The 13,906-nt window shown below is 28.6% G+C and overlaps 1 protein-coding gene across 3 annotated transcripts in view; it reads left to right on the forward strand.

Moving 5' to 3' along the window:
• The first annotated feature begins 5,294 nt into the window (after positions 1–5,294).
• The window catches only part of LOC129962675 (teneurin-m-like), a 707,945-nt gene continuing 699,333 nt past the window's right edge, over positions 5,295–13,906 (forward strand). For all 3 annotated transcript variants that reach the window (XM_056076579.1, XM_056076581.1, XM_056076580.1), the window contains exon 1: positions 5,295–5,793. The gene's annotated coding sequence lies outside the window, so the exon portion shown is untranslated. The remainder of the gene's footprint in view (positions 5,794–13,906) is intronic.

Raw genomic sequence — 13,906 nt, forward strand, 5'->3', positions numbered from 1 at the left:
TTTAAAGTTAAATGGATAAATAATTGCATCTTTAATTAAAAATCGCATTACTTGAAACTTGATAGAGGCCTAAACTGTAATTGGAACAGTAGTTATCTATAAATACATATTTGAAATTGTAGAATATTTAATAGTAAATAAAGGTATTTTCATTTCAGTAATAATAATTTGTTATTACTAAAAATATTATACAAGACGCAATTTTAAATCAAAATAGCTTTCATCACACTTTTTAATCACACAAAAATAGTGATAGCCATAAACTGAAATTCCTGTGAAAAATCTCGTAGTCTCAATGTAGGTGCATTTACCCAATTAGGTTTATTTCCTTTAGTTTACGGAAATTGATTTTTATATCTGTAATTGATATGCAAATTTCTATAATTCATGTGCAGATTTCAATTATTTATATACAAATATATCTAGCAATTTTGACAAACAGTTTCAGATCTTGCATGCTATATAGATATTACTTTCCTGCTTTTCAATATATCAGATTCAAAGCTTTAATGTTTAATTCTTAACGTTTCCCGCAGACATTAGGAAATACTTGGGCCGCGTTGGCCTGCTGGTAAGGTCTCGGTTCGTGAGCCGTAGAGTTTCAGGTTTGAGACGCGATTCCACTGAAGAAGTAAGAGGGTCTGTTGCACGTTAAATCCATCAGGGCAAAACGTCTTCTCACTGGTGTGGTGTGATGTGGAACGGGAGGAGCCAGCTCAGGTGTCGTCCTCGTCATCTGACCGCGGTTCAAAATTACAAGCCATGTGTTGCTTTGGGCCAAATAGTCCAAGTGTTGCTTTACAACGGGAAGTTAATATAACTCTTAGGAAAAACGTGAATTTTATAACATTGAAGTAATAATATCTGTTGACTTAAAATAATTATATAGAATTCGTTTTTGCTACGATGAACAAAATTAAAGATTCTCAGATTTTAAACATCAATATTTAAGTTAAGAAGAACTTCTAAAATACATTCACTCACATAGTAGTAATGTGATGGCTTCCGTCTGACAGTAACGGCTCTAGTAAACATAACGCATATAATATTAAAATCACAAACAGTTACTCAGGGACTTCTGTTATAGTTTTCAACATTTCAAAAAAAAAAATTAAGACGGTGATCTTTATTTAAAATATTTTATATATTTTAATTTTCTAAATAATAGTTTTTAAAATTTCTTTCTAACTTTTGTCAATTATTGCTTCAAGTGTTTTTTTTTTTTTTTGTTCTACTTTTCTTTATTTATCGTTTTCGAAATCGGCTAATATATATATAATACGAAAATGAGATGGAGTTGGTTTTTTTCTTCTAATATTAGATCTCAAAGAGAAAAAAAAGAGTCTTGAAGTGTATAAAAATAAATACATTTCGAAAAAAAATCTAAATACAATTTAAATATGAAGAAATTCAGAATCCAAACATACAAATAATACATCTCTCATTTAAATATGATCTCCTTCTACCATTAATGGTTCAAATGAAAAAAAAATTTAAAAACATTATAATACATGAAAATAAATAAATTTCAAAAATCAATTCAAAAAATAAATACAATTTAAATATGAAACATTGCAGAACTTGAAGAAGCAAATATGGCTTATTATAAAATAACTATGCCTTTTATTTGAATAAACGTCAGGTAGTCACGCATCCTAACAAAAGGAGTGCCATCTGATGTTTACGGTTAAATTTTATTTCCACTGTTAGGATTTTGCTGGTTTTCTACTCTTGAAATGTGCCAAATCTTGAACTGCAAACCAAACAGAATTGGCTTTGTTAAGCATCTGAAAACCCGGCAGAATACTAAAAATACCAACAGAAACGAGGTATTCTATTCCAGGTTCTTTTCCTGTGCAGTTTGCAAGGTAAAGAAAGGATTGATGTAAAAAAAAGCCTGTTGTTAAAATAAAGGTAAAAACTATAATCAATAACTTCTAAAAAATGAATTTGATAAACACAACATCACAATTATTATTTTTCAGCGATTTTGTTTTCTATTTTATAAAATTTTTAATACTTATTGTATATGCTTGTTACAAACTTAATCCAACGTCTTTAAAACTAACCAGTTCAATAAATACTTAGATGTTATTACTTAAAAGAACGTATTCTTACAATTTCAGCATTAATAATTTTTTCATATACAAATGTCGATCGAAGAAAATATCTATGCCGTATACAGACATGACATACAAAATATAAATAAACTAGCCAAGATTGAATTAATCATAAACCAAAAGAATACAAATAATTTATGAACAGTTGTCTATTGAAATTTGCTGCATTTTCATTCAACTATTAAAAATGAGATCATTTATTATAATTAAAAAATTTGGCAGTAAAGTAAAATACAAAATATTTATGACGCAAAATTCTTTGCCAGAATTTAATAAATTCTCGTTTAAATGTGGGTAAAATATTTGCAATTTTCCAAATGAAATCTTAATCCTCCCAAAAAAAATGTGGACCTTTTTATCATATCTGTTTCATCAGCCACAAAGACCATTTGACCAAAGGATAAAAGATAATTCCATATTTTGTCCCAAAACAGATTAGTGTCTAAATGTAATTTCATTAATGATTTTTGGTCACAAAAACATGAATAATATTGCATATACATATATAATACACAAGGTGTCCTTGAATTCATGAGCCAAACTTTAAGGGTAGGTCAAATACATATAAAAAAAGCTTTTTTTTTTTTTTTTTTTTTTTTTTGTATAGCAATATGAGGTTGGAAATAAAAAGTGCAAACGAAAAAAAAAAAAAAAGAAAAAGAAAGAAAAAAAGAAAGAAAAACTAAAATTATGAGGTCCGAGAGGCCCGCATCTGATTCCTTGACATGAAATGAACCGCTCTCGCTGCGTTGGCGGTGCAAACACGGAAAAATTTTGTGATCTGGTTTATTCCTACATATGATGCGCTCGTGTAGCCTCTCTTCTGTTACTATTCTCAGTCCCTTACATTAGATGCTTGTACGCTTTCTCAAAAGACGTAAATCGCTCTAGTACGCATAAATATTCTCTAACAACAAACAATCGTTTGAAGCTCGCATAATGCCATTCAAACTCAATAAAATTATCTTGCAGACGATTTGATAAAGTTGTAGTTCATGACCACATATGAAATTGAGCAGAAATATATATTTGTTAAAGTGCAAAAATTTCTCATCTGCTCATATTCTTTCGGATTTTTTTTCATGAAAAATCTTTAAATTTCAACTCCTAAATATAAAAAAATGTATATATATATTTTTTAATTAAACCATCTAAATATGTGGTTTTTGTCTCCTTTTGGGGTTTTGCAGACAAATATATAAAATTTCTCATTGATCCAAACTTTTTCAGAATTTTAAAATGCTTAAAGTAAAAGGAGTTGAAAAAAGAATTTTAATTTAAAATGGTGTATCAAATGTTTCTAAATAACAATTTTTGATTAATTTTCTTTCAGTAATTCAGAATCAATGTTTCGTTTTCCTATTTATTTTTCTACATTCGGATCACGAACTTTTTATTAGCAGTTAACTATGTCAAAAAATTTAAGCCATGTTTATAATGATTTTTATAAGAGACTTTTTTTTGCCATTTTCACAGCATGAATTTCTAGAAATCAGTTATTATATAAGAGTATCAGTCAGTTGCAAAAAGAAAGTTGCAATCTAAAAATCTCAGTCAGTTGTAAAAAGAAAGTTGCAATCTTAAAATGTAAGTATCAATTATTACAATACAAAGTGTTTTAGCAAAAGCCCACTTAATAAACACTACATGTAACCGTCACTTTTGTTTGGCGCTAAATTTTTAATCCACAGACTAATGTTAATACGATGCCAAGTGGTCATTTGAACCCTCATATTCAAAAGAAAAAATGGAAATAGCATCGAAGTTAATTATCCTCTTTCTAATGCAAATAGAAAAGCGTACTTCTACTGGTATCGATATAAGATATTCAAGCGGCGATGACTACTTACTAAACATAAATAAATAGGTAATTTCAGCTACAAGTAGAGTCTTTTAATCTCTGAACAACATCTTCGAGTTGTTATCTGAATATGGATTAGAGTTGTTGCATCTGATAACGGATTATTGGCAAGGTGGTTAGTCAAATGATTCAATAGAGCGAGAACTCGAATCAGCAAAATCATTAATTATTTATTCAAAAGATTTTGGAAAAAAACTGATTATATTACATCTTTTTGCTCTATAATTACCGACAAATCAATAAGAGATGTGTTTTTTCGATTTTAAGAAAGTGAGAGAAAAGAAAGAATAAAAGTAAAATAACAGTAAGATCCAACTAAGCAAAAATTTTATCTTTTTCAAAAATATTAAGAAATATTTCATTAAAAATACTTTCATATATAATTCTTAAAATTCATTAAGTTAAAAATAATGAATTAGGGCCTGTTAAAATAATTTAGACTTCCAAAAGTAAAATCCCTTAAGAGCGATCAAATTTTCTTGGAACGAAAATGGCTGCTATAGAAGTTTCATTGCATTTTACTTTATTCTTAATTGTGATTAGCACTGCGGAGGATGCTGAGAAAAAGACTTGGGAGTCGTGAAAACTTTAGCAAGTGGTTGTTTCATAAAGGTAACTCATTTTACAAGAAAGTAATGAATTCATCTTAAAGGATTTCTTTTAAATCTCCTAAACACTTTTAATATATTTTCCGTGCAGCTTATTTAATCCAAAAAATATCTTTAAGGTTACAGCAACGCTTTTCTAAAAAAAAAAAAAATAGGATCGCAAATAATTTTTTTCTCCCGAAAAACGAAAGAGAAAATGGAAAAAGTTTCAGAATTCTTCATTTAAAGAAATTAAAACGAACTGCCTGTTATTATCTGCTTCAGCTGGAAGAGAAGCAAATCTGTTTTTCTTTTTCCCTGACTTCTTAATTTAGACTAATACAGAGCTGGGAAAAGGGAAGTTATTAAACAATTTATTCTTCCGCCCCAGATGCTGCCGAAATCCAAAATCGTCCGATGACAAATTAAACCGGCGCGCGACGAAACAAAATGTCCCTGTAATACCCTGTAACGAACCTTCAGCTGGCAAACATCCCGAACAAAATAACCCAGGGAATAAGTAGCACCCCGATTAGCAGCATTAGAACGAAGGGGGAAAAAAAAGTTCTCTCTCTTTCGGTTTTCCTCTTATTTTATTCTTTCGAACAGTCTCTCTCTCTCCTCTTAACATCCGTCCCCACCCTTCGCGCAACAAAATCGTCGCGTCCCGCTTCCGCGCAAAGCGCAACTCAACCAGCTCCTCACACTCTCCCGAGAAAGATCGTCTGCAACTACACTCACTAGAAAATCGTCTGCGGACGTTGCTGTGCTCGTGTGTTGTCAATGTTTTCGGAAGTTCCCGAGCAAACGATAAATCTTGAACAAAAATAATAAAGAAAGAAAAAGTACTCTTGCGGCTTGGTGAACAGCCTTGCCGAAGGGACAGCGATATAAATATGATGACGATACACTGAGATATCGTGATCGAACATCGATATAGTACGTTAAAATAATCGATTTTCACGTCACCTTCATTTGCATCGCCTGAATGAATGGCGATCGCTCCAATGTGACAAGGATTTAGTGCTCAGTTAGAAGTGACGGTTACAGCAAAAGAATTGGCGGTTTCGTCTGAATGAGAATTGATTTATCTGGGCTCTTTTAAGCCAGACTTAAATTGCCTCGCTCTCTATTAAATGATTGCACTGGTCATTGCTTTCCCACGTTTTGCAACTCTTTTAAAAATAAATTAAGGAAGAGTGGAAAATATAAGGAAGAAATTAAAGTAAGTCAGATTTAGTTTTCTCAGTGTTAGTTTCATTTAGAAGTCTTACTAGATAGTTTTAGATTTGTTTGGACATGTGGTGTGAGCAAAAATATTTATTGATAAAGGGTAAAAATGAACATTAGGTGATACACTGATTTATTAGATTTATAAACATATTATGATTTTGTTTCTTAACAATATCGAAAATTGAATTCTGTGGCATAAATTTAAAACAATGGAAAGTTGAATCTGAGAAAGTCAAAGTTTTACAAGAATGCTTATGCAAATTGGTGATAATAAGTTTTTGAGTGAAAGAATTGCTTCCATTTAATCTCGTGCAATTAATTTCTAATTATAAAATGTCAAAAGATGTTGTTTTAATAATGATACATGCAAAGCAAATAAGTTTCTTTTCCGGTATATAATGCTCTGCATATATTTTCTATAGAGAATTAACAGTGAAATAAGAAGTAGTTTCTGATTTGTTTCTGTATTTTCCTGAATGACATAATTCATTTAATTAAACTTATTTATATTTTAAATATATTAATTCATTACCGCTTATTTTATTCGATTCATTTGATAAAGCTGTGTTAAAATGGCAGAGATTTTTTTACGGAATATATGGGATTTGCGCTCCCAATTTAAATATTAATCGTTATGATTTGCAATCCAGTATATTTTTTTTGTGCTTAAACATTAATAGGATTAATCCATTTTGTATTTAGTTATTCCAGTTTCTAACCATTTCATTTCTTTTTAAATGCTTTCAATTTAATTGAAAAGATGAATTTGTTAATATTATTATTAAGTAATATAACTTGTGAATTAAGCATCTGAATATGCATTAATGGTAAATGATATATTATCAAAAAGTACAAAAATCTACTTTTTTTATAAGATTTCTATAAGATATTGTACAATTTTATAGAATGTGTTTATGCTACTAGTATATGGATACGTTTGCCATTGCATACGTTTGTATTTTTAGATTACATTGAACAAAAACTTAAAAATAGTTGGTCTTGCCTTCACAAGTTTTTAAAAACAAAATTAAAACCTCAAAGGTATGTTTTGAACTATATGTTATTAATTATAAAACATTGTGTTTTATTTAGACTAATGACGCACATTCATTTTTTAGTCTTCAGATTCAATAAGTTAATGATCGAAATTTTCATTTCCATTCGCATACAGAATAATTAAAGAAGTTAATATAAACTACAAATTTAAATAAGAAGAATATCTCATTTCAATTATTTACCATTATTTCTGAAGTTTTCATAATACTGTGCAATATAACAAAACTTGAATAAAGACATTGATTTAAAAATTAAGTCTACTCTATTACTTTTATTATATACTTCTTAATATATAATTCAAATTCTTTTAGTTTCAACATAAATTTAAAAGATTGCTTATTAAATAAGAACTGCAGTTTTAACTATTAATGAAAGAATGAATCAATACTATAAATAAATCAAACTCTATGTTCTTAAATATACACAGTCATATCGGAGTATTCATTCTTCGTTGACTTAGTTCATTTTAAGCTAGAAATATTGCTATTTAGTGGTTATTTTAGTCATTATTGGATTGCAGCGTCTAATGATCTCAGCACTGGTATCGAATCCCAAAAAGGATGTAAAAAGAAACGAAAACGGAGACCGGCACGTTTCGTTCAGACAGCGTGACATTTGAATGAAGGAAGCGGAGCTAAACTGCGAACGAAAACACGTGGGTGAATTAAGTTTCTTTTGAAGGCTCTCAGCTGCAGCACTTTTCTGGCTAATCATTTGTCTCCGCTTGAAGTTCTGTTGAAAAGTGACATTAACTATTAAAATTAGTCCAATGAACAAATTTTTTAAAATCTTTTACATGATCTTATAAACAAAACAAACTTCTTTTTCTTTATATATATTGATAAAAAAGTGCTAAAATAATGCATGAATATAGGTTATCATGCAATTCCAAAAATAGTTTATTTTTATAAGTCATTTAGTAACATTCTATGTAACAACATATAATCATTTTGCAAATATATTTAGATATTTTAACGATGTCTATTTGTTGTAGTTTTCATTATCTTTCTTTATATAATTGTATTTTTGTTTGATTTTAAAGTTTAAGTAATCCTCAATACATCTTTAAGTTAAAAGAATAATGTAATAATCGACACCATTATTCAGATACCAATTTATATCATGGAAATAAAATGATAATGAATTAAAGGATTGTAGGTCCAAGATCCAAATCCATCGGAAATTCACTTTGAATATATATCTGTTGTGCATTCAGAAAGTTATCGTGGGTCCAACCTCTCCTTGTTGTAATTATGGAATGCCGGCCATTGTGTAGTTCATGTTAATTAACAATACTTCAAATTTAAGAGTTCCAGACTAATCTATTGCATTTTTAACATAGGTACTCTAATTAAACTCAATTTATGGAACTGTTTAATCTTAACGATATAATTTAATAAACACTGTGCACATTTTTATTAAAAAGTGATGATATAATTTACTCGGAATGATAAAATACTGATGGCAAAATCTGATTATGCAACTCTGGTATAAACAACTTGTAATTCAAAAATATGTATAAAATATGTTGTATGTAATATGATATAATTGAAACAATATGTATAAAAATATGCGGTAGATAATATAATAATTTAAACAATCTGAAGTAAATACTATCCCAAAATTAATATTATGTACTAGCCGCCTTTGGCGACCAGGCGGTTCGCCAATCTTAATGTTCGTTTAAATTTTAATAATTAAATAGGTTGAACCGGAGTTCAACCCCCTTCTTCGCCAAGTTGCGATAACGCGCCAAAGCTGGCAATCTTTATTATGCATTATAATTGAACATCTGCTCCTTTGCTTTTGAACATTAAGCAAGGCCGTTGTTGGCGATTTTTAAAAATTTTGCGAAGCAGGGGGTTAAACTCCGGTCGTACCATTAAATATTTTACGCAATTCCAACTTTAATAGATTCTTCAGCAAAATGTTTTAAAACTTCAAATTTTGATAGTCATATAATTCACTCATAATATTATAAAGGCCTTCAGTCATAACGTAGTATGTATCTCTCTAATTTTCTGTTACCCCTCGTAGAATTTATGCTTTAAATTAAAGTGTAAATGATTAATCTGCAATTAATATAATATTTTTTGCTGAAACAAAGCATTTTTTTTAATAATATGATTACTGATAATAGTCACTGAGCGTTTAAACTTTATAGGCACTAAAGAATATCTTTCTTAATTTATGTACTATCTCAAGAATTTGTCAACAAAATTTTCTCAGATTCATCATGAACAGATCGATTCATTAAAAATGTTTAATTTTAAATGCATCAAACACTAATAAAATAAAATAAATCGTTTTAAATAATCGGCCGAAAACAGGTTTAAAAAAACTACTTAAAAAACGGTGTACTTAAAACTATAAGCATATACAAAAAAAAATAACTAACATAAATACAATTTAATTACAAAAGCATGCAACTAACCTAAAAATAATTTAAATCATCCGTTGATAATGGTTGTCATGACAACAATCAGAACACAATGAGCATGCTTGAATTTTTTTCGCCACTTACGGTAACTCAGATGCGTGACGCCAGTTGGGGTAACGCTATGCAGATTATACATTTTTAATTTCCTTTATTCTGTGTTATTTTAATTCAAAAGTACTTCAGAATGAATCTGAAACATGGATTAATTAACAATGTTTAATTTTAAATGCATAAAACATTAAGAAAATAAACAGAATCGTTTGAAATAATCCGCCGAAAAATGTTAACCCTAGCCTCATTACTGTTGGGAGAAAAAAAAACTAAAGCCTTACTCATTTGGCGGTGGAGAAAATGGAAGATTTTTTTGGCGGGAAAGTTAGTTTTTAATTAATAATTAAAATTCTAATTAAAATTTCAAAAAAAGGGACCCCAGGTGCACATTCCCGACCTCTAAGGTATACATGTACCAAATTTGGTAGCTGTATGTCAAACGGTCTGACCTGTAGAGCGCCAACACACACACACATTGAGCTTTATTATAAGTATATATAAATAAAAGTTCCTTTCCAAAAATATTCGAAAAATTTATTACTTTAGAATAATCATATTAATTTAAATAAAATAATTGAGAATTCGATTTCCAAGAAATAAATCTATTATACAAATTATTTTAGTAAACTACAAAGTCACGTTTATTGAAAATCCCTTTATATTGACCTTTTATATGACGTAAAAGGTCAATATAAGGCAGGTCACTTAAATTAAATGTAATTGTTAATTTGTTTTCTATTAAATGTGTATAGTGCCTTTTAACTGAGGTCATTTTTTTTATTTTAACATTAGAACTACTGATGTTAAATATAGACTGTTTTACCACACCCGTCAAATTGACGTATTTTTGATCATTATAACTTTCAATGCAACTTTTGGCTTAGTTTATGTAAATAAAAGAATATAATTTAACAAACAACATTTAATGTAATTTATTAATTGTTAATATAAAAAACCAAGAAAAACAATTTGCAATTGCATTTATAGGATATCCAGTTGAAAATTTTAGTTCTAAACTAAATCATAATCGGAATAAAATGGGTACCATTATAACGGCTGCAGAACATTTTGGTTTATTTTCATATGGAAAATGTAATTCAAAATTTTCCAGGGAATGTCTGAAACCGATGTATAAATGAATGTAAATTCGAATTGCATAGATGATCCATAAAATACCATAAAATATTATAAACTTTGAAATTGCTAAAGCCGTCATTTTGACCTATTTTGATATAAATAGGTATAGGTCATACTGATTATGGTTAGTTAAAATCAATGAGAAGAAATTAAATAGGAATATGTGATTGTTCTTATATTTCATTAAAAGTCGTCATAAAGTTCTAGAATAATACATAAATTATATTAATTTTTAAGCATGAAATTAGATAACCGTCAAAATGATGGTCTTAGTAGTTATATTGTAAATTCACTTTTGCGGTCTTTATTTTCCCTTACAACCCATGGGCTATTGCAAAAACTATTTCCTTCTGACTTTAAAATATTATACACAGTAAAAATTGTATTCCAAATAGAAAAGGATCTGACCATTTCAAATTTCAGATATTCTGGCACTATAATTGTAACTGTTAGAGATGACCTGCTATTTTCGGCGTCATTCTATGGTGAATATCCTAAAATACGTTCATTAAAAATTTCATTCTGTTTCTTGAAACGATACGATCTGCAGGGATTCATACATAGACGAAATTCTTTTACAACCATCCTATTTTCAATGTATAGGAGTTCCCTCTTTCATTTTGATTGCAAAGATCCCTCTTTTGCATTTCTAAAATTATATTCTATTACAGAAATGATTTATCCATTTTAGAATTGCTTTAAAAGCTTGAAATTAGAAATTCGGATGAAATAAATCTCTGAAAATAAACCATTTCTCTTAACTAAATATTTCTTCCAATTAAGCATCCGTTCCTATTTGTGTCTGCTACTCAATTACTTGATGTTTTAAATAAAACGTAGAAAAATATCGTCTGTAAATTTAATTTTTATTTATTTGCAAAAATAGTCAGATTTTATCAGCAGATGGCGTTGTATGGATATGAATAACAGATAAAAATGTGTTAGAATTACTTCATTTAAATATTCGCATATAAATGAAAATTCCGGAAGGTAATTAGGGAATACGATTTCCTGAAAAAGGAAAGCAATACTGACTATGCAAATATTTTTCAGATAAAAATGAGTTTGTTACAAAAATTATAATAATAAAAAGGCATTGTTTTCTAGTTAATGCTCTCATTTTCATAAGCTATTCCAAACAAAAAGTTTTGAAATATAATTATTTCTCGAGTCTAATATTAATACAACATAAATTGTTAAAATTCATTTTAGATTCTTGAATTATATTTATTCTCTTTTAGCACATAATAGCAGTTTCTCGTCATAAATTTTGACTTCGTCTCTTTTGCTTAGCTGACAAGCTAATTGTTTACACGTCCGTCAGACTCCTTAATTCGTCTTAACATAAATCAAAACATACAGAATGGATGTTTCTTAATAAATTTATATCACTTGCATCATGGCCTAATCGGATTAAAAACTTTCCGTGCGTAGTTAAGAGACGGTTTAATCCAGTTAGGCAAATCCAGTTAGCTCAACCATCGGATTCTCAGAGACATTTATTATCTGCGAATTCTTACCTTCAATTAGAAGGAATATTCTTCAGTTTCTTTAACTATGCGCATTCTAATTTTGTATAGAATACTTAACAAGTTAGGCTTTGAAACAGGAAAGGAATTAGAAAATATGAACACGATTCATATCCAATATGCGAGTTTGTTCAGAAATAATTTCAAGATAATAAATTCATTAAAATTTTATTTAAAAAACTAATTGATTTGTCCGGCATTGTTCAGAATTACTATTCTTATGCATAATATTTTAAACATAAAAACTACATTTGTATAAATTATTATAAAATGCAAAATCTTTTTCTCGTCTTTTTTGGCTGAAATTGGAATATGAATTGAATCAGACGATTTTCAAAACTCGCTGTAAGTTAATTTTCATCATAAGTTATTAATATTTAGTATATATGTATGTTTTGTTCAAAAATGCTGAAATATAAGACAAATTACTTTCGTTTGAGCGACTGACTTAAGCTTATTTTTAAGTATGATTAAATCATTAAAACTAATAATCATGATCTTAAAACATATCAAAATAAGAAAAAACTTTAAAAATAGTGGTACAGTTTTTCAAAATATTAGACTAAATTATTGCTCATTTTTAATTAATTTGATATTTTAATTTCTGTATTTTGAAAGGTCACAGTATTCATTCTCTTATCTTATTCAATAATTACAATAAATTTGGTTGAATTTGGCCCTTTTGTTTAGGAGATATTAGACAATGACTTTTATTTATGTTAAGGTAATTCCAATGAAAATTTAATTAAAAATATCATAACTATCATAACTTTTTGAAGCATAGAATAGGACCATCGAAGTCAAAGCGAAAAAAATACTAAATTATTTTTTAAAATCAATAATTCGGAAATGATTGAAAGAAAAAAAAAACTTTTTTAAAGAAATTTTGGAAATATAATCGCATTTTTTAATGAAACTAGGATTAAGACTAGGACTAGGATTTAATTTTTCAGATGCTTTTGCAAATTTCGAAGCAATTCTCAACACTTGACACTTTGCACTAGGAAAAGTAATTGGATGCATAATTCACTTAATACAAAGACTTGTCTATTGCTCTGAAAAATAAATATAATTTTTTTAAGTTGAATTTTCGCGTTTAATTAATTTGACTCTTCTTATTACTCTGCAGGTATTTTTAACTGTCAAAATTAAATTAATAAAACTTCAAAATGATGCGCCTTCTTGAATGGTGAGTGGGGGGGGGGGTGCATCATCCGAGTGCCAAGGGTTAATATTGCTTTAACTAAGGGTTTATAAATTCTCATTCAGTCACCTTTCAATTAAGAATTCAGTTACTCTATGTAGAATCACATTTTTATACTCATTAATTCAAAGTATGAATATATATATACTGTAGCCATAAAAAAGTTCGATCTCTAGATTTTGGCAAATCTCTTCGTTTCAGATTTTTCCTGAATCTAGAAAACATATTTTTGGAGTTATGCCAATCTCTCTGTTGGCAATAACTCAAATACGAAGTGAGCTAGACGAATGAAATTTGGTTTTTACGCCAAGCTTTATATTTGTTTGAAATTTTCAACGAAATCCTTTCTCGGGAAGTTTGTCTGCCCGAGTACCAAGAAAACTCAATAATTACAAAATGTACAAAGCTAGATAGATGAAATTTGATACTCATTTTTAGCATTTAGTGTAAAAATTACCAGATTTTTAATTGAATCCATCATTTGTTTGACCATCTCTTGACTTGTACATTCTTATTTATATATATACAATAAGTCAAAAACACAGCAACTTGAAATAAGAAAATTCGGTAACTTATATTACAGTTTTGTGTGAATCAGCCAAAAATATGTCCAGAATGTGTAATCGGTTTTTTTTACAATACTACGAATCATAAGACGCTCAAATGCTTGCTCCGGGAATAAAAATTG

The sequence above is a fragment of the Argiope bruennichi genome, chromosome 3 (assembly GCF_947563725.1).
Source record: "Argiope bruennichi chromosome 3, qqArgBrue1.1, whole genome shotgun sequence".
Lineage (NCBI taxonomy): Eukaryota > Metazoa > Arthropoda > Arachnida > Araneae > Araneidae > Argiope > Argiope bruennichi.